The sequence below is a fragment of the Natator depressus genome, chromosome 4 (assembly GCF_965152275.1).
Source record: "Natator depressus isolate rNatDep1 chromosome 4, rNatDep2.hap1, whole genome shotgun sequence".
Taxonomy (NCBI): Eukaryota; Metazoa; Chordata; order Testudines; family Cheloniidae; genus Natator; species Natator depressus.
This window is the reverse complement of record NC_134237.1, coordinates 19,703,658-19,729,799: the sequence shown is the minus strand read 5'-3', so window position 1 is coordinate 19,729,799 and position 26,142 is coordinate 19,703,658. Positions and strand designations below refer to the sequence as shown.

The following is a 26,142-nucleotide window of genomic DNA, read 5'->3' as shown; positions in this document are numbered from 1 at the left end:
CCATCACAGTTTTCAAATTTTTCCTACCCGAATCACAACACAGTGTATGCTGCTTAGAGAAAGATCAGTTCTGAATTTATGTCTGCTGTATTCAGTGTCTGCTTAGTAAGCCTGGGGAAAAGTGTTGGTGTATAGATTGTATCCCTGAAAATAACACAACTTTGTTGCTTCATAGTTAGGAGAGTTAAAGACTTTGCAAAAAATTTGACAGTGCTTTCACAGTAACAGAAGAATATCACCATAATGTGGTGCACAGTTGTTTAATCAATCAACATATTATATGAGTCTGACAATAATTGAATGTATCCCAAATGTATTCTTTTTATTAGTCTAAGCTCCATTCATTCCTATGAGCTGAAAAGCATCTCACATTTACTTGCTAATTTTCTGCAGCTGAGCATGGATGCCAAATGTTTTCATCTTAAGCAACTGTGTCATTTTAGTGAAACATATAATAATTCTACTGCAGAATCAGATGGAAAGTCTCTCTGTTTCTTTCATCTGTTGCAGCAACATCTTGGGGCACGCAGGTCTCTTATATAGCAAATTAGAGATCATAACTGCTTCATTTTCCATTTGGAAAGACTTCGATTCTGGCCTCTGTTGCCCACAAGAACCCCAGACTCCACAGCTTCCATCACGTCCTGCTAAGAGAGAGCCATTTAATTCCTAATTCTAACTTCATGGGGTCAGTACCTTGTTCTTCTAGGAATGTGACATATGTGCCTATAAAGGAGGTTATTTCTGAAGTGCAGCAGGTTTTTTTTTTTTTTTTTTAAAGCAACCAACCAACAACCCCCCAAAAAAAAACAAAAAAAAGTTTCGGGTTCGGTTATCATTGCCAGCTCATATGCCCTGACATTTTGTAGGAGAAAAGAGATGGTCTATATTTTCTTGCTTATATGTATTCTTATGTAGCTCATGTGGTGATTTTATTAGTTATCCAGCTTTAAGCCTAGCCAAACATACGCAGCTGCAGGAAGGAGCTATGGCTATTCAATAGGTGGCACATATCACTCTGAGACAACATGGAACCAATCATCTAATATCATTTTAGAGGGTATTGCACCACCAGAGGTACCTTTTTCCACACAAGATGAAAACCAAAAGTCCTGACCATTCGTGGTCAAATCGCCAGCTATGTAGTGTGACAAAGTTCCTGCTCTACCTTGGTGGGTCTTGCGCTTATTGGCGGATTTGCTCGCCTTGGAGCTTCACGGCAGCCCTCAGCTTGGCCGTTTTTCTGAATCCACAGTCCAGGTCGACTCCTCCTGTGTCTGACCAGGAGTTGGGAGGATTTAGGGGGAACCCGGGCCCGCCCTCTACTCTGAGTTCCAGCCCAGGGCCCTGTGGAATGCAGCCGTCTAGAGTGCTTCCTGGAACAGCTGCGCGACAGCTACAACTCCCTGGGCTACTTCCCCATGGCCTCCTCCCAACACCTTCTTTATCCTCACCATAGGACCTTCCTCCTGGTGTCTGATAATGCTTGTACACCTCAGTCCTCCAACCGTCTGCGTTCTCACTCTCAGCTCCCAGCTCCTCACACGCACACCACAAACTGAAGTGAGCTCCTTTTTAAAACCCAGGTGCCCTGATTAGCCTGCCTTAATTGATTCTAGCAGCTTCTTGATTGGCTGCAGGTGTTCTAATCAGCCTGTGTTAATTGTCTCCAGAAGGTTCCTGATTGTTCTGGAACGTTCCCTGTTACCTTACCCAGGGAAAAGGGACCTACTTAGCCTGGGGCTAATATATCTGCCTTCTATTACTCTCCTATAGCAATCTGGCCTGACCCTGTCACAGTAGGTATGATCTGGTCCCATCACTATAGTATCCTGGGCAGGTTTTGCAACATCAGGATGTTAATCCTATGGCCTAGCCAAATGCCTTTTTGAATAGCTACATTCCATCTCTCATTTCCCCATGCATTTGGTATCCTTCACTTCCTGACCTAAACTGAGGTATCATGTTATTGAACACTGTTAAAGAGCTGTTCAGGCCTATCCAGAAGAAGAGATTACTCAGCTGGTGCACTAACTGTGGATCTTCGAGATATGTGCTCCATTGCATGTGTGCATGCGCCTCTCGAGTCCTCAATCAGAGATTTTCAGTTAGCTGCGTCTGTTCAGCCTGCGCACGCATGCTATGCCTCCTCGTGCCCGACGCCAAAACTATATAGGGGTATGTGGGCGAACGCCCTCAGTTCCTTCTCAACCCAAACGTCCCTTGAGGAACAGTCCGAAGCAGAGGGGAAGGAGGGTGGATAGTGGTAGGTGTTTGAAGGGTGGCTGCCTTATCTGCCCTAGCCTCCTATTCCTCAAACGTCTCTTCCTATGGAGGGCGGAGAGGGGGGTGAGGGAAGGAGGGTAGGGCTGAAAAACTCTGGCCTTCCTGTGAGAAGATACCAGTCCCTGGGGTCCCAATGCGGCCATAGGGGAGCCCATATGGAAGTCAGTGGCACGCAGGGTTAGTTCCACCACCCTTGATAGTAAGCGCAATCCTCCTGTAACTGTCAGAAAAAGGGTTCTTGGAGGGGTATGTCAGAGAACCCTGAAAATAAATAGAGGAGACTGACTGAAAGTCTCCCTCATTTTCCCTTATCTCGTCCAATGGGGGGGATGGACCCCACAGAAAACGGTGGAGAGTCCTGCAGTACAGGAGGGCAGTAATCAAGAGATCAGTGTCTCTGTATCGAGACACACTCGGTACCCATGAGAAGAGGGGACTCTGGCTCATCTGTTATCCAGAGATCCCTTGTATATCCTTAATTCTTGAGGTACCGCGTAAGGGATTGGTACCAGCACGGTATCCAAGGCCACGGTCACTGACACTGATGGTATCATTGGTGTGTACTGAAGTTGATACCAATGGTGTCTGGTGCCATTGTGTGCTTGGTTCTGAATGCGCAGGTACCAACATCTGGGCCAAACATGAAGGTGCCCGACCCGATGTGTATTCCTGCCCTCCTTGCTTGAACACAGAACCGAGGTCTCATCGGAGCTGTGTCCTTTTTCCTTGGAGCTGTGGGACTTCACAGTCCCGCTGATATTGGAGGAGGAGTCCAACTCAACGACACCAAGCCGAGAAATCGAGGCTTCGGAGACTGTGGATCTTGTCAGACACCTGATATTTTTCAGAGCTGGCCCCTTAAGGTGATATAACATGATAGTCCATGCTCCTCTTTTTTTGGAAACTTTCCTTGACACTTCCCATGTCTCCGTGGTGTTAAGGGAAGGTTGCGCTGAGATAGAAAGGGTGCTGGATCTATCTGGAGACAGATGTATAAGGGGAGTCTCCTGACTTGGCTCAGACGCTGGTACCAGGGAGTGCTCCATAATAAACAGCTAGCGCTTAATCTCCCTGTTCTTCCTCACGCTGGACTTGTTGGCTAAACAGAAGTTGTACTTCTGGGAGATGTGAGACTCCCCCAAGCAGTGGACGCATTTAGAGCAGCCGTCGCTCACTGGTATGACCTCTCAGCAGGAGAGGCAGTGTTTAAAACCTGGAGAGAGTCAGGCATGGCCTGCCAGGAGAAACAAATCCCGCATAGTGAAAGAGAGGAGAAAATTATCTCCCTACTTAGCTCTACTAACTGTCTATAATAACACTAAAACTAACTACACTAAGTATTCTAAGAGAGTGATAAAAGCCAAGGCATGCTCAAGGCAGACAGGCTAAGGCTCTGTCTCAGGCTGAAGCAGCTGAGAAGGAACTGAAGGCGGTTAGCCTGAGCACCCTTATATAGCCTTGGTGTCTGGCACAAGGAGGTGTAGGGCGCATGCGTGGGCCAAACAGACACTGCTAACTGAAAATCTCAAGGGTTCAAGAGGTGCATGCACACCTGAAGTGGACCACCCGTTGGGGCACTATTCGAAGAAGTGGCATAGGTATTTAAACAGTGGGTGAAATTTTTATATGTACCTATAGCTATAAATTGTTTACACTTTGGAATCCTTTAGAATAAAAAAGATGCTATATTCAAATATATGTAATTGTCACTTATGACAGAAGAAGAATGCGTGGCACAGACACTGCTGCCGACGTCCTACACAGTACTCCTAGACTGTACTGCTATTTGAAAGAACAAACTCATGGTTGCACTAGGTCACTGAAATAATTTACAAAAAGAAAAGGAGGACTTGTGGCACCTTAGAGACTAACCAATTTATTTGAGCATGAGCTTTCGTGAGCTACAGCTCACTTCATCGGATGGAGCTCACGAAAGCTCATGCTCAAATAAACTGGTTAGTCTCTAAGGTGCCACAAGTCCTCCTTTTCTTTTTGTGAATACAGACTAACACGGCTGTTACTCTGAAACCTGAAATAATTTAGATTTCTCTCTAAGTGATTAACTATGTTTAACATTCAATTTTCATTAGATGTATTTATTCATCTGAAGTGTTTTCAGGAACCAGGCTTTGAAGTTACTAGGTCAAATCAGCATATTATAAATAATTTACAAGTGTAAAGTCACAAAAATTAAGGACTGAAAGAAATACATTAAAAGAAAGTCAAGGAAATTTGTAGATGAGGATTAAAGTTTGAAAATCTGAGAAGAAGGGGAAGATGCTTCAGTATTATCCTACTTCACCCTGTTATGACTAGGTACTTAGAGATTCAGGGGCAGATTTAGACTTGCATAAATGGATGAAAGCCAGACCTGCACCTGCTTCCAGTCTGAATTTGACTTGAACAGGGAATTTTGTCTCAAATGTTGAGATCTGAATTTACAATAAAATGGGATAAAATAGGTGGAAAAAGAAGGGATATCTTCTGCCTGCAAAGACTGAAGGCAGGTGTTATCAAAATGTTGACTACTTATGCCATACCATAAGGAGGTATATGCTGACAGCTTGCGCAATACAGTGCCATAAAGAAGATCCCAGAGAATTTAGCTCCTCGGTAATTGAGGTTAGATTATAAAACTGGACAGCTCTTCACATAATACGCTTCTATGTAACTGTGCAAGGTACATTTATTTGTACTGACATGTATATACGGAATCAATGGCAGCGGGATCTGGAGCCTTTCACTTGAGTCACTGATTCTAGTCCAACCAAGGCTGATAGTCCCTGAAATTTTTTTTACCACCTGATACATGTTTCCTGGCCTGTGTAAATTAGTCCCTCTACAGTTTATTTTTAGCAACCTTGTTCACGTTAGCAAAGGGCCCAGGAAGGGAGGAGAAAAAAAGGTTACCACATTTGCTTTAGGTAACCATAAAGCCTAACACAAAATTATTTTTGCTACTATATTTTTAATTGACTAAACTAGTCAGTCTCCTCACTTGCTTTTAAATGTCAAATGTAAAGTAGCTAGCAAAGCTTATTACAGCAGCTTTTATCATTCCATTCAGAGACATATAGAGGCTATTATCTCCAGCTCACATAATCTTCAAAATAACTTTGCCTTATGGGTTTATTCCCCATAGGTCCCAAGACTGCATCTGCATTATTGTATGTGTAGGTCAGTAAGTGAAGATTTTCTCTTGAGGTTCTCATTTCTTCTCCTACCTATGTTTCCCCGTTTCTTCTTCTGCATGCTGAATTTGAAATAAAAGTCTGAGATACCCGCTGAGAATGGCGAAGTGAGAACATTTTAAAATGGCACATGCATGATTCAGTGCACACTCTGTACATGTTTGTTTTGTTTGAACACTTTATACCTGTCATAAGAGCAGGAACCATTTTCATAAATCTCACTGTTGAAGCCAATGATAGACAATTTTGTCAAGTAGTTCTCAAATATATATATTAGAGACTACAAATTAAAAGTGGAATTGAACAGTCACTTCAGAAAGCGAAACTACTACTTAGTCCATGTATTATATGAGTCCATGTATGATATGTCCTCCTGTTTTGAATTTTGACTTTAATATATTGTTCACGGGATTTTGTCATCAATTTGCACTGCCAAAACATGTGTGCAACAGATGTTCCAATGGTGCTAAAATTTGTGTAAATCTTGTATTTGGGAATGATGTTAGAGTTTTTGGATCATCATTTCATCTCAGCCATAGAACTACTCTGGATTTAAATATTCTTTTCCATTTGATGTCATTAAAAAAAGAAAAAAGTACTAATAAAGAGATTCTCTGTGTTTTAGGTCTGTCTTAAATGACCCACAGATTGACAAAACAAAAAACCCCTCAATTCATTTATATAAAAGCCTGAATTCCAAACTTATCTTCTTCTGTACCATATTCTGCATTACACTTAGAATAAGAGAACAAACTGCATGTGTACCAACAAAAATTGGTTGACGCTACTATCCACAGCAAAGCTGTTCTTCTCTTAGCCACAGGTTAACTTCATAGACCTCTCCCCACTTCTTTCTCTTTTTAGATTAAAGACCCGCAAGAAGCAACACAGCAAGGGAAAGCTTATTATAACAGTGGGGTCAAAAATTGGGTGCCTATAAATTAGGTTCCTACATTTATATTTAGGTACCTAAATACACATTTGGCCCAATTTTCAGATGAGCTGATCATCTTCAAACCCTGTTGAAGGCAATGGGAGCTTCAGGCAGTGCTTAATTTGTGCCAGGCTGGCACCTCTGGTCTTGGCAGTTCATAGCCCTGGCACCTCTAGGCTTCCCATGTCAGGTATGAATGTAAAAAAAATGGCTTGAGCTACAGCATTTAATTGCTTGAGCCCTGGCACCTCTTTCATTGCAAATTAAGCACTGACTGCAGGTGCTCAGCACCTTTGAAATTCCCCCCATTAATATTGTGGGGCCTAATATTTTGGAGCTAATCTCGTGGCCTAAAATTGCAGAACATTCTGCATTTGTATTGACCAACTCCCCTCCCGCAACATCTTCAAGGAATGCAATGTGTCAGTATGTTTGAGTTTGTCCCCCTCTCCATGTAGTTTCTGACAATATGCCAAAGTGAGGAACCCGGGAAAAAGTTACTGTGGATGTGGCACAGTATCCTGTGAAGATACGAGATATGAGCATGCCTAGATGTGTGCACAAGAGATTACATACCTAATTTACATACACTGATTGCACAAACAAATCAGGAATTTTGTTGTTCAAATACCCAATTCACACATACAATCATGGTAAATACATGTGCTAAGTCCAAACACATTCACATTTTTAATAATTAGCCCATTTTTTTCAGGAAAATGCATAATAGGTGGCTCAACTTTTCCTTTACCCTCTTTAGGGATGAAGCGGAAGAACTTGTGCAAAATCCAGTTCTTTCACTCTATTCGGGGATGGGAGAAAAAAAAAGTCTCTCTCCCTCCATCTGTCATAACCCTTAAGAGTTGTAGGCTCCAAGATGACATTGCAGCTTTTCCTCTCTATTAACTCCCATGGATTTCAGTAATTCAGAGTTTTGATGACCAACCAACAATCTTCTCTGGTACCTTTTGCTCTTATTAATTACCTGTGTAAGTAAGATGATATTATTTATTTTAATGCATACTGTTCCCTTACTGGTGGCCACTGCAATGATCATTGCTAATTCAATCAGTTTTTAAAGTGTGGGAGTAAAAAGAAAGCCTTTCCTTGTATATTTGTCCAGCAAAGTTCAATATTTGTTTCTCATTTTCCCCCTTGTAGGCAGATGCGGAGTTTAACAAACACTACAAACAAGGTACATCCATCTTCCTCAGATAATCTTTGAGGGATATGAGGAAGGTTTCTTTGAAATCAAACACCTCTTCTTCTGAGTGAGAGCTCAGTGGAACAGGACTGATAGTGGGTAATCTAAGCTTCTGTTTGAATTTGGAATAGGGGGCTTCTGCAATTTTTTTTTTTAAATGGGATGAAGACTGGCAAAGTGCACATCCAGGGTGTACAAACACTGCTGGTATACTCAGCAGAGCCATGCAGTGATACTCTTTGAAAGACATTCACTGCAAGCCTCAGACATTTTCTTGCAAGCCTTCATCTCCAACATCTGGAGTTTTAGAGAGCAGAATGTGCCATGCTTGGAGTTGAGGCTTGCATTTCCAAGACACTCTTTCTTTATGTTGCTCTAGAAGCATGAGCTTTCTCTTCTGGTTGATGGGGGAGCGAGGTCAGCCTGTGGCACAGAACTTACCCCACAATGGAAGGTTGGCAAGTACTGCTGCCAGCAATACACTCCTTCCCTTTTCTCTTCCATACACTCTCACCAGAACAAGATAAACTCGTTTATTTGATGCTTCATGTGGAGCAAAACTAGCAAATCCACTCCAAGCTGTGTACCATTCTCATGTGAGTCATGTCTTTTAGGAGACGACTGCACAATGTTCTTTCACACATCAAGTGTCAACGATGCTCAGCGAAGATGACATTTCACATCTAGCACACCAATGCTATTCAGAACGCTGCATAATTATGACTACAAAGTAAACTTAATCCTTGTAAATGTGAATAACAGTATGACTTGTAGCCATCTCGAGTTTAATCTTCAGCATAAGAATCTTGGGCAACTCCCTTATTTTGGTGGTGATTGACTCCATAGAGGTGGAGTCAGCTACGAAGAGGCATGTCTCCCTAGGTGTGTTTTTCATAAGCAACTTTTTTTTTTTAATTGCTGAGAAGGAACAGAGTGCCCTGTGACTAATGGAAATCCAGTAAATGAAAGTGACTAACAGAACTGGGAAGACCGGTTAGTAATGATAACCCTTTTTAAATAGGCAGATGAGCCAATTATATCATCTCATTAAATAGCTTCTACAAAAACAAACAATCACTATTCTAATGCTGCATGAAATAATTACAGGCTAGAATAATATGCACTACACAACAAGTAACCTGTTGATGAAGTAATAATCATGTACTATGTAACTTTCCACAACATAGAGTATAATCTTTGTAGAGAAAATGGGTGTCACTCTATCCCTAGGAATCCCTCTTAATGGTTAGGTGTGGACACTATTGTAATGCTGCTGTCCATGAAGCTACAGAGACTGCAATGATCATAGACAGCAGGGTTGGATGAAAACTGATCATCATTTTGGACCAAAAAATAAAAATAAAAAATTGGATCGGAATTTTTTTTATTTAAATCACTCACTTAAATCAGTCTATCTTCCTAGACTGGCCCATGGAGTTGGGAAGTGGCACTGTCTGTACTAGGATAGGGACAGACCCCTGCTGAAAGACAACCTCGGGACGGCAGCCCATTATGTGCACCTTGCTCCTTCCATTTTAACTAGGAAAAAGAACTGGCCATATAATTTGTACATGTTTCTGCTTGTTTCACAGCTGAAGGAGAACTGACAGGTATTGTTAATTAACAGAACCAGCTTGAAAGTGACACACAGAAAAGATTTAAACATCACTAATGACCTGATGGCATCCCTGGGAAGCAGTGGTTACTATTATCTTCCAATCAGTCTATGGTATTTATTAGGTGCCTATGACTAAAATAACAGTGATTGGTGCACTAGAATAAGTAGGCAGAAGTACAATGGATCACTAAGTTCAGTGTCCCAGTGCAGATTTTCTGAACAAACGAGTTCCAAATTAAGTGGAGATTACCAAATACCAGTTTCATCCACAGACTTATCCATTCACTCAAAATGTATTAAAGTAGACTAAGGGCTTGTCTACACAGGAAAATTTTACTAGTTACCCAGTATAATTATACTAGGTTAGTTAAACCGATATAACTCCCCACATGGACAAATGTATTCTAGAATAAGAGTGGCTTTTTTCAGTTTTGCTTAAATTCCTTTCAAACACACATAAATTAAACTGAAAAAGCCACTCTTATTCTGGAATAAGAATGTCCACCAAGAGCATTATACCAGTGTAATTATATCAGTTTAAATTCACATCTTAGGTTATACTGGTATAACTTTCCAGTGCAGACAAGCCATATTACTCTATGGCGGTTCATAATCTATTAGGGACTAATGACGTCATCCTTAGGGCTAGTCTACACTAGAAGCGCTACACTGGCACAGTTGCATTGATGCAACTGCGCCCCTGTACCACGTCTGGTGAAGATACTCTATGCCAACGGGAGAGAGCTCTCCTATCGGCATAATTTCTCCACCTCTGTGAGAGGCAGAAGCAATGTCGGCAGGAGAGCATCTCCTGCTGACATAGTGCCGGTGTGGACAGTGGTTAGGTTGCTGTAACTTGTTCTGTTTCTTTGGCTAGAAGCTGGAAATAGAAGTTTTCAGAGGGACATGATATTTGGTGTGTGAAGGGAAAAAATAATTCGGTACAACATTATATGTTGTTATGGATGGGAGAAAGATATAGCTCCTAGTAAGGAGGGTGAGACGTTATCTTTTGATTCCAGTTCCTTTGCTCTACTACAGAAAGGTTTGAGTTTCTGTCCTGGGGAAAGGGCATAAACTTGGATTTCAGTTACTTGAACTTTTTGAGCAAAGATATAAAAAAGAAAAATTTCTTCTTTTAGGACCAAAGAGGGAGTTTTAAAAGTTCAGGATGCTCAATACCATGTTTCCTCAAACAAAGGGAAAAAACCATGCACTCTAAATCTAAGACTTATTTTACATTAGGGACAGCAACAAAAAGAACAAAAATAAAGCTTCTTCCAAAATCCTCAATGTGTATTTCTCTTCTTTACATATTGTTCTTCCTCTGAAAATAAGATGACTGTACTCTCTAAATGCAGGCTGAGTTCTTAGAAATGTAAAGGATAGATACATAGCAAAGATCAAATTCATAGTTACTTATATCACACGTCAAATAAGTTTCAGAAATAAATGGTATTTTACACCCACACCCCACTGTACTTTAAAATCTGTATCAAGTATTTCGCTGAAGAAATCCGATATTCAGATGCAAAGGGTTACAGCCTTCTTATGGAGAGTAACTCTGCTTTCCAAAAGGGATTACCTTCAGAGAACTGAGCTCCATTCCTGAGCAGGGCTGCCAGCACTCCATTCTCTAAACGACACAGACAGAAACTTGCACACCTCTGGTCAAAGTTAGGTACATGGGCAAGGATCTGACTCGATTTACCAATTTATGTAATAATGGACCTAGTTACACGAAGTAGAGAGCACAGACACTTGACAAGCTACTGGTTCATAATTTCTTACTCCCACTCTGTTCCATTGATCATGTCAAAGGAATCCATAGGAGAGAGACATTCTAAAGGAAATCAGAAGCACTGGCTGGTAAGACTTCAATTCTAGCTCTCTAAAATTCTACCGGTCATGAAGGAAAGTAGTGCCTTTCATATAGGAACTCATTTTTATTGAATTCATTTTGCAGCATAGGACATAGTCCTGAAAAACAGGAGGGTTTTTAATGGGCCAGAACTGTAGGTCTATTTTAGGAGCTGTCAGCCATGAGTTTTTAGTTCTCAATAGGGAGCCTAGAAAGCTTATTAAGGTTTTTGACCAAAGACAGCTTTACAGCAGGAGTCTGCAAGCATTTTAAATAGATTCGGTACCACCAGATGAACTAGGGCTGTGGAATCAGCTTTTCCTTTGTCCAGAAACTAACCTCCCTCTCCTCTGCATGGCACTGCAAGTAGAGGGTCCTGGCACTGGTACCTAGTTTAACGATGTAGAACCAGTTTATTGTTTAGTGTATAGAAATGTACAGTATAATTGCCTTCCTAAGAATCTTCCAAGGAAACTCCAAGATATGTGAATAACTCTAGATTGCCCAAAGAGGAATCTGACCCTAAATGACTAACACTTCTTGAAAGCAAATCAGATTGGTAAGGGAATGGTCAGGATTTTTACTCTGAGCCAGAGCAATTTCTTAGAGGGTTGAAGATCTGGGAATAGGTGGGACAGAAGAAGAGACCGTCAGGAGTTCTCCTAGGAATGTTATCCTTGAATAGGAACATGCTGCACTTTCCCAAGAGACATGGAATTTGATCCTACCACATACTTAACATGAGAAAAAGGTGCCAAATGAGCTACACAATCAGGTCACAGTATTAGGTCTATCAGGCACATGATTCAGTCACAAACAACTGAACCTCGCTCACGTCTAAAAAAATTCACTTTGAACACTGCCAGGAACTTTTATCTTCTTTCCTAACATAAATTGGACTGCCGTTGCCACCAGTTAGGCTGGTACACGGGAAGCAAAAGGCCTTTTACTGATTGAGGGATAGACTGTATGACCTTCACTCACATTTAATAGCACTTATTCACAAGGGAAGTCCCACAGAAGCCATTTCAAGGGAAAACAACATGGTGCGGAGGATGTCTGTTCTTTGACTCAGTTCACAGACATTACGGTTCATTCTTGTTGTAATGTCAAATTAAGCACATGACAAGATTAGCTTGGTCCATGACAACTAGTTATAGTCCATACTGTCAACCTAAAGAGCTCTTCCTTCAAGGCTTGATTCTGCACACTCTACCTTTGTACAAGAGGATATAAAACTCATACATACAGAATGGAATATTATGTACAGGGCAGAAGTGGGCTATTCTGTACAAAGAGAGTAGAAGTGGTAAAGATGCAAGTATTCTTGCATGCTTACCCCCGAATGTAGAAAGTTGCAGGAGGGGACAGACCAAGAAGAACTAACTAAGAAAGCAGGGTGAGGTGCAGTGGAAGTTGTTTTAGAACCATAAAGTGGATTTTGAATTCATTTGAGATGGGTAAAGTGACTGGGTCTCACTAGCTGGAGAAATGAAAAAAAATCCATACTCTCTGAAGTTTGTAAAGTAAATATTTAGAAAAAAATATCATGACAAGAATTGATATAGGAATAACTAAGGATTTCAGCAGAGGCAAAGTTGCAAATGTTGAAGTAACGGGCTAACTACAAAAAGAAAAGGAGTACTTTTTTTTTAAAGTTTTAAACTTTGAAAGTGCTGTGTGGCCTTGTCCTTCCCTCCTCCACCACCCCTCCTGGGCTACCTTGGTAGTTATCCCCCTATTTGTGTGATGAATTAATAAAGAATGTATGAATATGAAGCAACAACGACTTTATTGCCTCTGAAAGCGGTGATTGAAGGGAGGAGAGGAGGGTGGTTAGCTTACAGGGAAGTAGAGTGAACCAAGGGGCGGGGGGTTTCATCAAGGAGAAACAAACAGAACTTTCACACCGTAGCCCGGCCAGTCATGAAACTGGTTTTCGAAACTTCTCCGATGCGCACTACGCCCTCCTGTGCTCTTCTAACCACCCTGGTGTCTGGCTGTGCGTAACCAGCAGCCAGGCGATTTGCCTCAACCTCCCACCCCGCCATAAATGTCTCCCCCTTACTTGCACAGATATTGTGGAGCACACAGCAAGCAGTAATAACAGTGGGAATATTGGTTTAGCTGAGGTCTAACCAAGTTAGTAAACTGCGCCAGCGCGCTTTTAAACGTCCAAATGCACATTCTACCACCATTCTGCACTTGCTCAGCCTGTAGTTGAACAGCTCCTGATGACTGTCCAGGCTGCCTGTGTACAGCTTCATGAGCCATGGCATTAAGGGGTAGGCTAAGTCCCCAAGGATAACTATAGGCATTTCAACATCCCCAATGGTTATTTTCTGGTCTGGGAATAAAGTCCCTTCCTGCAGCTTTTGAAACAGACCAGAGTTCCTGAAGATGCGAGCGTCATGTACATATCCCGGCTATCCCACGTTGATGTTGGTGAAACGTCCCTTGTGATCCACCAGAGCTTGCAGCACTATTGAAAAGTACCCCTTGCGGTTTATGTACTCGCCGGCTTGGTGCTCCGGTGCCAAGATAGGGATATGGGTTCCGTCTATGGCCCCACCACAGTTAGGGAATCCCATTGCAGCAAAGCCATCCACCGTGATCTGCACATTTCCCAGGGTCACTACCCTTGATATCAGCAGATCTTTGATTGCGTTGGCTACTTGCATCACAGCAGCCCCCACAGTAGATTTGCCCACTCCAAATTCATTCCCGACTGACTGGTAGCTGTCTGGCGTTGCAAGCTTCCACTCATTTCTCAACCATGAGGGCTGCTCTCATCTTGGTATTCTTGTGCCTCAGGGCAGGGGAAAGCAAGTCACAAAGTTCCATGAAAGTGCCCTTACGCATGCGAAAGTTTTGCAGCCACTGGGAATCATCCCAGACCTGCAACACTATGCAGTCCCACCAGTCTGTGCTTGTTTCCCGGGCCCAGAATCGGTGTTCCACCACATGAGCCTGCCCCATTAGCACCATGATGCCCACATTGCCAGGGCCCGTGCTTTGAGAGAAGTCTGTGTCCATGTCCTCATCACTCTCGTCACTGCGCTGATGTCACCTACTTGCCCGGTTTCGCTTTGCCAGGTTCTGGTGCTGCATAAATTGCTGGATAATGCGTGTGGTGTTTAATGTGCTCCTAATTGCCACAGTGACCTGAGCAGGCTCCATGCTTGCTGTGGTATGGCGTCTGCACAGAAAAAAGGCGCGGAACGATTGTCTGCCATTGCCCTGACGGAGGAAGGGGCGACTGATGACATGGCTTACAGGGTTGGCTTACAGGGAATTAAAATCAACAAAGGGAGTGGCTTTGCGAGAAACTGAATGGCCCCCTCGAGGATAGAACTCAAAACCTCAAGGATAGAACTCAAAACTGGGTTTAGCAGGCCGTTGATTTCACAGAGGGAGGGGTGGAGGAGAAAATGAATACAAAACAAACCTGGTCTATTTCTTGTTTTGAGCCACTTCATCTATCTTTATGCATCTTGCTGGCAGCAGACTGTGCATTACGACCGCTAGCCATGTCTTCTCCTGGGTGCTCGGCAGAAGACGGTGCAGTATGACTACTGGCCATCGTCTTCTGCTAGCTGCAGATTAAATGACAGTGCACTGCCAGTAGGACTCAATCGCCACGAGACGAAACAAGGGAAACGACCTGGCTGAGTCACTCCCATGTTTGCCCAGGCGCCCGGTTAAAAGAGCACCCAGGACTACGTCGCCAATGGCTACCAGTCATACTGCACTGTCTGCTGCCAAAAGGCAATAAACTGCTGCTGTGTAGCAATGCAGTACCACGTCTGCCAGCAGCCAGGAGACATACGGTGATGGTTAGCTGAGTGGGCTCCATGCTTGCCGTGGTATGGCGTCTGCACAAGTAACTCAAGAAACAAGGCGCAAAACGATTGTCTGCCCTTGCTTTCATGGAGGGAGGGAGGGAGGGAATGGGGGCCTGACGATATGTACCCAGAACCACCCGCGACAATGTTTTAGCCCCATCAGGCACTGGGATTTCTACCCAGAATTCAAACGGGCGGCGGAGACTGCGGGAACTGTGGGATAGCTACGCACAGTGCAACGCTCCGGAAGTCGACGGTTGCCTCGGTACTGTGGACACACTCCACCGACTACATGCACTTAGAGCATTTGTGTGGGGACACACACAATCGACTGTATAAAAATGCTTTCTACAAAACTGACTTCTATAAATATGACCTAATTTCGTAGTGTAGACATACCCTAGGAAAGCATGGAAAAGAACAGTTTTTCTACAACAGAAATTAGCTAGTGTCAGAGAAGAAAGCTTGTAGCACGTTAGAGACTAACAAATTTAAATGTCAGCCTTAAAGTGCATTTTTGAAATAGTATCAACTGATACTCAAAAGGTCTGAATCTCAACAAATAAATTTACTCTGCCATCATGAACAATTAAACTAGATGAAGTCAAAAGGTAATTCCAGATATAAATGGCAACATTTACATGCATAATGAGTCACAGGAGAGATACACAGATTAAATATCATACACATTTATAAGGGGGATACAAACTTTCATGCTTCAAGGCACACACCAGCCACTAATTGCCTGGGATGAGGAAGTAATTCTTGATGGGCAAATTACTCCACAACTGTTCACTATAGGGTTTCCTGCAATTCTGTCTGAAACATCTGGCACTAGCCACAGTTGGAGTCAGGGTTCTGGAATGATGTAGTTCAGCATTTCCCATAGGTCCCTAAATAGCTAATATTTGTACTACAGTAGAGCATAAAAGCCACACTCAGTACCTCACTTGCCATGGTCTGGCAACTGCCGGTCAACTGTAGACTTTTCCATTGGCAACTACTATGGGCTTTTGGCATGCAACAGTACACAGCAGATGTTTTTTTCCACCTCACTGACAAAGAATCCACATCCAGACTTATGAAATGCTCACCCACCTTTGTAAAGTGTTTTCAGATCTGTGGATGTAAAGCACTGTAAGTGTTAAGTAGCACTAGTATTAAGAACAGCATGTTAAATATGACACTACCATTATCGTATCTATGGCATTTTTCTGGCTAACTGCACAGTCATTATCCAAATCACAATTTGTATCATATCTCTGGGATACCTGAAGAACAAGGCACGTTATGGGAAGTTCTTTTTTAGCTGTAAATAATTTTTTAAACCCTCTTTCCTTCTGGAGATCAAAAGCTTACAGAGAGGCTTACGCTGTCTAGCTTAAATCTTGCAATTAGGAGGTTTTAGCTCTAGATTAATCAGAAGACAAAGCTACTCAAAGACTTGGAAAGACTATAGGAAATCATGATCTTGCACTAAAACATTAGTTGATACAGCACATATGGCTCCGTACGAAATTTACACAAGTGAGTAAGGACAGGGAATTATTCGTCATGTCATCATTCACTGCACTTCAGGGAACTATGCAATTATGACTTAGCAAAATTTGGTGCCCTGTTTATAATGTAACAATTGCTACATTAGATATGTTGCTCCTTCAAATGTGTTTTTTTTTGGGGGGGGTGCTTTACATAGAGCTGAGCTCTGATTCATCCTAAATATAGATGCTGCCAACAATAAACACAGACACAGGATCCTTTTTGTCTTTTAACTGTACTTTCTGGCTGTGGGATTGCAAACCCTCTTCCCTTTTGATGTGATAGGATATTAAAAACAAACAAAAAAAAAAAAAAAACAGATCCTGGATCTACCAATCTACCATTTATTGCTGACACTAATTCAAATTATCATTAGATTTCTGGTTATCGAGCCAAGAAATTGAAAGACGACCAAAAATGACTTTGCTTTCAATATAAAGATGTAGCCAATTCAACTGCAGATGCAAAACACAGCAATTTATTATGTGTCACTGTCAGAAAGAAGATATCTTCTGATGATGAATGCAATGTGCCTAGCACAAAGGGGTCCCTTCCTGGTTCATGACTTCTAGGGATTATGGTAATACAAATAACAAACAATAATAAGGATTAACTTTGAATCATATTCATTATATATTAGCAACTCAAAGTTAACAAATAACAGAAAAATGCTACTTCATATTCATGATGGGCTCGTCCCCATTTTTATTTTTGGATAATGTAGTTTAAGTTAAATCTATTAGAATTCATATACTGAAAGTGCAAATGGAGCTGTACTTCCACTATAGCATACGAACAAGACCTCCCAATAACTTCTGATGATCAAAGATATATAGATAATCTTGATATAGCAAGATCTAACTATGTTTGTCAAAGGAAGAATTTCTACTACTAGTAATGCCCCATGGCTTTTAATTATGATTCATCTGTCCCAAAGGAAAGTGACTGATACAAATGTATTTTCTACAGATGCCAATAAAATCTTTGATCGCATGCAATTTTTATTTGCTACTTAGGAAATATGGCTTTTGAAATCATTTTGGGGTTGCAGTTGCTTTGTAAGGTAAGCCTCATGTTCATCTTCATTAACAATACTGCGCCCGATGAAGTGAGCTGTAGCTCACGAAAGCTTATGCTCAAATAAATTGGTTAGTCTCTAAGGTGCCACAAGTACTCCTGTTCTCTTTGCGAATACAGACTAACACGGCTGCTACTCTGAAACCTGTCCTTAACAATACTGTTTCCTTCTGTTAGAGCACGAGGCAGAACACTCCAACAGAGACAGACACACACACTTGGGTTAGTTTAGGGCCAGACTACAATACCCTTATTCATGAACAAGTACTTTACGCCACAAATAGTCCCACTGGAGTCACTGGATGAAATCCTAGGCCCTATGGCAGTCTGTAGGAATTTTGCCAGTGACTTCAATGGAGCGAGGATTTCACCCAATACCACTACTTGTGGAATAAGGTACTACATTCAATGTAAATACAGGTATCACAAGCTGGTCTTTGGTAATTAGCTTCCATGTACAGACTTCGCTGACCAGAAGCAAATTGGCAATAGTATAATAGGAAAGTTCTGTATTAGAGAGGACCCTTACAATGTAATACAAAACTCTAATACAATGTTTTCCTATTTTGAGGACCTCTGGTTATACTAATAGTTGGAATGTCCCATGATTTCTAACATGCTGAAATATCAAAAATCTACAAAAATGCAATAACAGAGTTAAAACTGGTTAGAAAGATAAACAGTGATGGGGAGAGGATCATTAGGGTTTTGTCAGATGCCGTGCACTGGGACCAGAATAAGAGACTCATTACAAAGTATGTAATTTCAGTGTCACTTGTTGACAAAATTGTAACTAATGTACTCCAGATGCCCATGACAAGGGTATCCATCTTAGAAACAATGTGGACAGAAAGACATTCTAAATTATTTGCTTTAATTGTATCCTAAAATTATTCATTTTTAAAAGCAGAAGGGGCTATATCAAGTCTATCACAAAGACATTTATACCCTTGAGTCTGACTACTTGTCTACACCAAGATATTTTGGTAACTGGAGAGACTGTGGAGCCGAATAAACTACAGGAGATGTCATATTGCTAGCTGTAAGATCACGTTGCCAGAAAGCAGGAAAAACAAAAACACCAGCTCCTCCTACCATGACACAAGGCCAGGCCTGCTGTCGCCAGAAAGCAGAGATCCTGGTACTTTTCACAATGTTCAGATGGATAAATCCTTTCATATTCGTACAATTACAGGACAAAGTGTCATAATACACCCGTGGTTGCGCAGGACGGACATAAATTACTGGAAACTTCTCTACAGTGAACCAAAAACCCACAGAGAGAAGGAACCAAAGCATCGTCCTCCTCTCCTTGTAATCCTGTCTGCATGAACAATGGGAGGAGAGGCTTCTGAAGGGCATGCATTTAGGCAGACAGGGAGAAGAGCTGAGGGATAGCAACTCTGTGGAAATATATATGAGTGGGCAGTTGCTGTAAGCCTCCAGACCCATGCCTCTGAGGATACAGTGGTGAAGAGAGTCCATAAGGGGCACCAAAGACAGAGACCCAGGGAAATATCCCAACTTGCATAGAAACTCCCCTAACAACATATTATAATTCATCAGGAACATACTTTGCGCCTGTGAAATCCTGTCATTACAGCTAGCATCATGTTCCCCTATACAGAGCCAGTCACTCCCCTTAGCTGTATCAGACTATAGATGCAATCCCCTTGACCCTCCTTAAAAATAATCAAATTTCATCACATTAAAATCTCCCTCTCCCTGACCACGGAAACAGTAATAACCTTTCATTGTACTGGGAATGATGGTGGGTAAACTTCAAAAATCTGTTTTGGTATTTCATCAGCCTAGCAGTAAGCTAACAAGCAAATGTAATAGACTGTAAGACACAGTAACTTCCTTTGGGACAAGATGAAATAAGTTTATTTGCTGAAGGAATTTTCTTTGGGTATACACAACAAATATGTATATCTGCACCAAAGAAAGTCCTCATCCTCTCCAGCATACAACGAGCTACAATTTCAAACTTATACCCACTTTCATCTTTTTTGTATATGAAGGGAATTTATGTGACAATCTTAAATTCCTTCTAGTCCTCAAAATATGATTTCAGATTTATTTTTTCCATCCCACATAGTTATTAAATCACAATCATCTTTCAAACTTATTACTCACAGTCTTTTTAGACAAACAGAAAAACAGTAAGTCTACTGGAGGCACTGTGAAAAAGTATTTTAGTATTTCTAGGAGAATTGGTTTGCAAGCCTCTCCTTTCCCTCCACCCCCCAAATTAAAGCTTTAAGGGGATTGCAAATCAGTAATTTCGGGGGTGGGTAAGAAAGAAGGAATCAGTAGCCAAAGTACGATTACAAAGGAGACATACACACTTTGAAAATTTTAACCACAGTCTCAAATCATTTAAGGGTGTCAGGTGCATGTTTTATTTATTTATTTTTATTAAATTGTCTCTTAACAAGCATTCACTTTCCTCCCATTTGCATGCATAAAAATGTTCAAGTTTGGACTGAGTGAATGCTTGGAGAAAGCGATGCCCAAGTCTTTTCTCAATCCTCAAATATTTCAAAACCTAGTAAAATGCAGAACTAAAGAATAAATATTAATTTGTTGGGGTAGCCGATAATGTAGGGTACATAGAAACATATTCTCTACATTCCATTTTGGGTGGATTCTAGAATACTGCGGCACTCACGTTTTTTCCTCATATGCCCGAGTCCCATTAAGACTCAGCTGTGTGTCCCAGCAATATATATGAAGAACTGAAGCCACTACTTTCCCCTCTTCCTTTTGGCACCCACAGAATACTCAGTTTGCTATGTGGCTACCAGCCATTCCAAATAAAACATTATATCTGTGATATAAGTCAACAGAAAGGGACGCAAGAGAGTAAGAGATATTACTACAAAAATGTACAGTACTAAAATACTGTAAATACATGAGCTTTGGAATTGAGAACATCAAATTTTCTTCAATCTGACCAAAAATAATTTATTCAGGTCTTCTATTTGCTTTGAAAAACAAACTGATATTGATGTTGGCATCTGTATGGCACCCACTGATAAACTCCCAGAGGTCAGATAGAAGCAAGAAGAGACTCCGGGAAACTGAATGATAAGAAAATTTCATAGTTTAAATATATAGCTATAATAATCCTTCAGTTGCTCTTTTTTTTCACCTCTCATGTTGAACTGTTTTTATTCACATATATGCACACAAAACTACTGGTGGACATATTTTAAGCAACTGGAAAATAAAACCCAAGCCATCCTTTACAACCTACACAACATAATATTGAAAGTCTGCCACTCATAACATTTTTTTCTGTAATTCCTGCCATCCCTGAAGTTTCAGAAAATGGATTCCCTAAGCAACTGTATTGAGCTACTTAATCTAGACAGAGATTAATTTTTGCCCCATCAACCATACAGAGTACATGTATTTTATACTAGTGGTTCTCAACCAGGGTTACGCATACCCCTGGGGGTATGCAGAGGTCTTCCGGGGGTATATCAACTCACCTAGGTATTTGCCTAGTTTTACAGCAGGCTACGTAAAAAGCACTAGCCAATAGGTTTGCCAACTTTCCAATAGCACAAAACCGAACATCCCTGCCCCGCCCCTTGCCTGAGGCCCAGCCCCCACACACTCCATCTCCCCTCCCTCTGTCGCTCGCTTTCCCCCACCCTCACTCACATTCACTGGGCTGAGGCAGGAGGTTGGGGTGCGGGAGGGGGTGAGGGCTCTGGCTGGGTGTGCGAACTCTGGGGTAGTGCCGGGGATTAGGGGTTTGAGATGCAGGAGGATGCTCCAGGCTGGGGCCGAGGGGTTCGGAGTGCAGCAGGAGGATCAAGGCTGGGGCAGAGGGCTGGGGTGCAGGCTCTGGAGTGGGGCCAGAGACAAGGGGTTTGGGGTGCAGGGGGGGCTCAGGGCTGGGGCAGCGGGTTGGAGTGCAGGAAGGGGTGCAGGGTGCGGGCTCCAGGAGAGAGTTTGGGTGTGGGAGGGGGCTCAGGGCTGGGGCAGAGGGATGGGGTGTGGGAAGGGGTGAGGGCTCCAGCTGGGGGTGTGGGCTCTGGGGTGGGGCCAGGGATGAAGGGTTTGGGGTGCAGGAGGGGGCTCAGGGCTGAGGCAGGAGATTGGGGTGTGGACTCTGGGAGGGAGTCAGGGTGCTGGAGGGGGTTCCCACCTGGAGCAGGGGGTTGGGGTGCAGGAGCGGGTTTGGGATGCAGGCTCCAGCTGGGCAGCACTTACCTCAGGCAGCTCCCAGTCGGCGGTGCAGCGGGGCTAAGACAGGCTCCCTGTCTGCCCTAGCTCCGCGCAGCTCCTGGAAGTGGCCGGCACGTCCAGCTCCTCCTAAGTGGAGGGGCCGGGTGGTTCTGTGCATTGCTCGTGCCCGCATCCCCCACCCCCACAGATCCCATTGGCCATGCTTCCCAGCCAATGGGAGCTGCGGAGCCGGCGCTGGCTGGAGGGGGCAGCGCAAGGAGCTTCCCTGATTGCCCCTCCACCTAGGCGCCGCAGGGACATGCTGGCCGCTTCCGGGAGCTGCGCAGAGCCATGGCAGGCAGGGGCCAGCCTTAGCCCCGCTGTGCTGCCAACTATACTTTTAATGGCCTGGTCAGCAGTGCTGACCAGAGCCGCCAGGGTCCCTTTTCGACCAGGTGTTCTGGTCGAAAACCGGATGCCTGGCAACCCTATTAGCAAAGTAAGTACAAACTACAATTTCATACAGACAATGACTTGTTTATACTGCGCTATACACTGAAATGTAAGCACAATATTTATATTCCAATTGATTTATTTTATATGGTAAAAATGACAACGTAAGCATTTTTTCAGTAACAGTGTGCTGTGACACTTCTGTATTTTTATGTGTGATTTTATAAGCAAGTTGTTTTTAAGTGAGGTGAAACTTGGGTGCATGCAAGACAAATCAGACTCCTGAAAGCAGTCTGCAAAGGTTGAGAGTCACTGTTTTACACTATATATTGCAGATAAAGGGTATTAAGTCGTCATTACGGTCCAGGCTGAATGGATGATTATGTGACTTTGTTAGGTCAATATATCTGTCTCAATTATTCACTATCCTTCACTTCCTGTAAAGCAGTTTTCCTATGAAGAGTTAAAAAGAAAACATGAGAAGCCGAAGGGATAAACAATACCACTCTCCACTCCAGTGACGTCATGTGTGCCTGTCAGTGGCGACCAAAACCTCAGCTTTTCCATCCCTGCTATGGTTCTGCATTGATTGAATTAATTATTAGATTAAGTGTACTAATGGGAGAAAAGCAGTACTACTGCCTCCTGTGTTGTAAAAGCGAGAGTGATCGCACGGTCAGCTGTGGTCACAGATGTTGCACAGAATGAAGTCTCATCTGCCCTTTCACCCTCTCCCACAATTTGGCTGAGATCTGCAGAAACAGGATAGCTATTTTTTTAAATAGACACAAGTAGACCAGCTGTATCAATATACCTCAAAGTGTGGTAAAATGTTTTCGTGTATGTACTTCCCAGTATGCATTTCTTTGAGGGAGAGAGGAATCCCAGAATGCATTAGTCAGAGGAACCAAGCATTCACTACATAGGGGAAAGAGAAAGAAGGATCTACAAATTCACATATTTAAGGGGAGCTCAGGATGTATTTGGTCTAAGATGGGGGAAAGAGTCCAGAAGTTATTAGTTGGGGAACAGGGCAGAAGAGAGGAGAGGAGAAAGAGATTTTATTAAATGATGTTTGTAAGAGGAGAAAAAGGAAGGGGCTGTGTGTCAGAAATGATTTTATTGGGGTGGGAGAGGGCGCAGAACTGATTTAATTGTGATATTGTGGAGACTAAATTACTGTGCAGTTAGGCTAGGCTAGCATTAATGTGTATGTCCCGAAGTATTTGCTAAAAATAACATAACTTGTTGCTAAAAGATAAGTTTTCACACGGGTCATTGTGGACTAACTGAAAGGAAAATATTTTTATTTGAGTTATTTAAATTATTGCACTTTGCACACACTAATCCAGTGATTCTCAACCAAGGGTATGCATACTGCAGGGGGTACACAGAGGTCTTCCAGGGGTACATCAACTCATCTAGATATTTGCCTAGTTTTACAACAGGCTACATAAAAAGCACTAGCAAAGTCAGTACCAACTAAAATTTCATACAAATAACTTGTTTATACTGCTCTTTACGCTATACAGTGAAATGTAAGTACAAAATTTATATTCCAATTGTTAATGTTATAATTATATGGTAAAAATGAGAAAGTAGGCAATTTTTCAGTAATAGTGTGTTGTGACACTTCTGTGTTTTTAATGTCTGATTTTGGAAGCAAGTAGTTTTTAGTTGAGGTAAAACTTGGGGGTACGCAAAACAAATCAAACTCTTGAAAGGGTACAGTAGTCTAGAAAGGTTGAGAGTCACTGCACAAAACTAGAAGTCAAACAATGCCAAACCATCTGGAAAAATTAGTTTAATGGAAGTGTTTTTCATGTACACACCAAACTTGAAGATGAAGAGATTAGCATTTAGTTGTCAGCAGAAACATGAAATAGATAGTTATAGCTGTCAGCAACCTGGCTTTTACCTTCTCCTGGTTTACTACGGTGAGGAGAACGCAGCTGAAAACAGCAAAGGTGCTCAAGAGTGGCAGGCTCCCAAAACAATCAGAATTCAGTGGTTATGACTATAAACTCTGAACTGCATTCAACAACAATCATTGTTTACAAGAGGGGAAAAATACGGCCATTCTGCCTGCCAGTTAAAAAAGCAATTTGAGGAAGGAGTACAAAACCCAGAAGCCTCTTACAAGATTGGTCATTACTCCCCTTGTATCATTCTATCTGAACCAAAAATGGCACTAGTCACTAGTTAAGACTTTTGTTATAAAACTAAGGAAAGGAAAAAATAAAAAGGGAATCTAGTTCTATGCAAATATTTTGAGGCACTATACTGTAGGGTGTTTTGGAAACGGTGTCATAAAAAGCATCACTTCCATTAGGAACATAATAGCTCTTGGCATATCAGTTGCAATCTTCTACTGGCTTTGGTAGCATATTATTGAAAGTACATCATTTGCCTTGAAATGAATACTGTCTGCACTAACAAATTTTATTTTATTAGTCTAGACAGCCAGTAGTTTCTCTTCTACTTTTCCAAAACCAATGAAGAGGGAAGCAAAGGAAGCAGATTTTGTAACATCAGCATACTTCCCCACTTTCAGTCCAATGAGGGTGAAAAGTTAAATTCTGTGATCTGTAATAGTCTCATAGCAAAGGGCAGTTAGAGGGAATTAAAGTGTGTGAAAGAGCTCAATGAATGTCAAGCACAGCAAAGGTCATCCCGTAATACTAGCACAGTTTGTAACAATGCTAATCCATACAATGTGTTCACTATTTGTAAACTCAATTTGTCTTTTTCTATCATGCTACTTAATAATTAGTATTAAACCACATTCAGATGGTATTAGCATCATAAAATCAAAACTGAAATTAAAATTTCAGTTTAAACTTTAGAAAGCACCCTTTTCCACCTATCTGCCTATTTCAGCACATACGGCACAAAGGAAAACACACTGTTGTGCGTATGTACTGCAGGAATCTCACACTGGGGCGAGTGACAGTATGATTTCCAACTTCAAAGAATATGCTTCAAAATAAAAGTAACTTGTAATTCAGATTAATAAGATAAAGCCGTTAAATTGCTCCCCAAACTATTTTTTAAAGTCATCAATTTTCTCCAATCTGAGCAAAGCAGGCACTGAAAAATAATTTATTCAAGTCTGCATATTGCTTTGAAAAACAAACTGACACTGTTAAATAGTGTATCATATTTTTTTTCCCTCCATTTTCAGGTCCTTCCCAGGAGGACTGACTGCAGGTAATTGGGGTGTGGCAAAAAAAGACACCCGCTTGTTTAAGTAAGTTTAGAACTTTAAACATCATAGTGCAATTTTACAAAGCAAAATTGGTATGGTGAACAACAGCAGAGCCCAAATAGATGCTAATCTTATTCCTCAACAGAACAAGTTGATTTATGTCTCTCCAAATCCTTCTGAATTGCTTACCACTGACCTTTTATATTACATTTTAGAGATTTATACTTCCACGCACCACCAAAGTATGAGGGCTTTATTTTCATAGATTATAAGGTCCAAAGGGACCACTGTGGTCATCCAGTTTGACCTCTTGTATAAAACTGGCCATAGGATCCCTGAAATAATTCCTGTTTGAAATAGAGCACATCTTTAAGAACAACATCCGATCTCAGTTTAAAAATTGTTCATGATGGAGACTCCATCAAAACCCTTGGTAAATTGTTCCAATGGTTAAATACCCTCACTGTTAAAAGCGTGCCTAATTTCCAGCCTGAATATGTCTAGCGTCAACTTCCAGCCAGTGGATTTTGTTATATCTTTGTCTACTAGAGTGAAGAGCCCATTATCAAACTTTTTGTTCCTCATGTAGGTACTTGTAGACTGTGTGCAAACCATCCCTCAACTTTCTCTTTATTAAACTAAATACGTTGAACTCCTTAGTCTATCACTTTAAGGCATGTTTTCCAATTTTTAAACGATTCTTGCGTCTCTTCTCTCAAACCTCTCCAATTTACCAACATT

At 41.8% G+C, this 26,142-nt stretch overlaps 1 protein-coding gene across 1 annotated transcript in view; it reads right to left on the bottom strand.

Annotated features, from left to right (window-relative positions):
* The window catches only part of PTPN13 (protein tyrosine phosphatase non-receptor type 13), a 184,379-nt gene that overhangs the window by 144,503 nt on the left and 13,734 nt on the right, over nt 1–26,142 (bottom strand). The gene's annotated exons all lie outside the window — the stretch shown is intronic.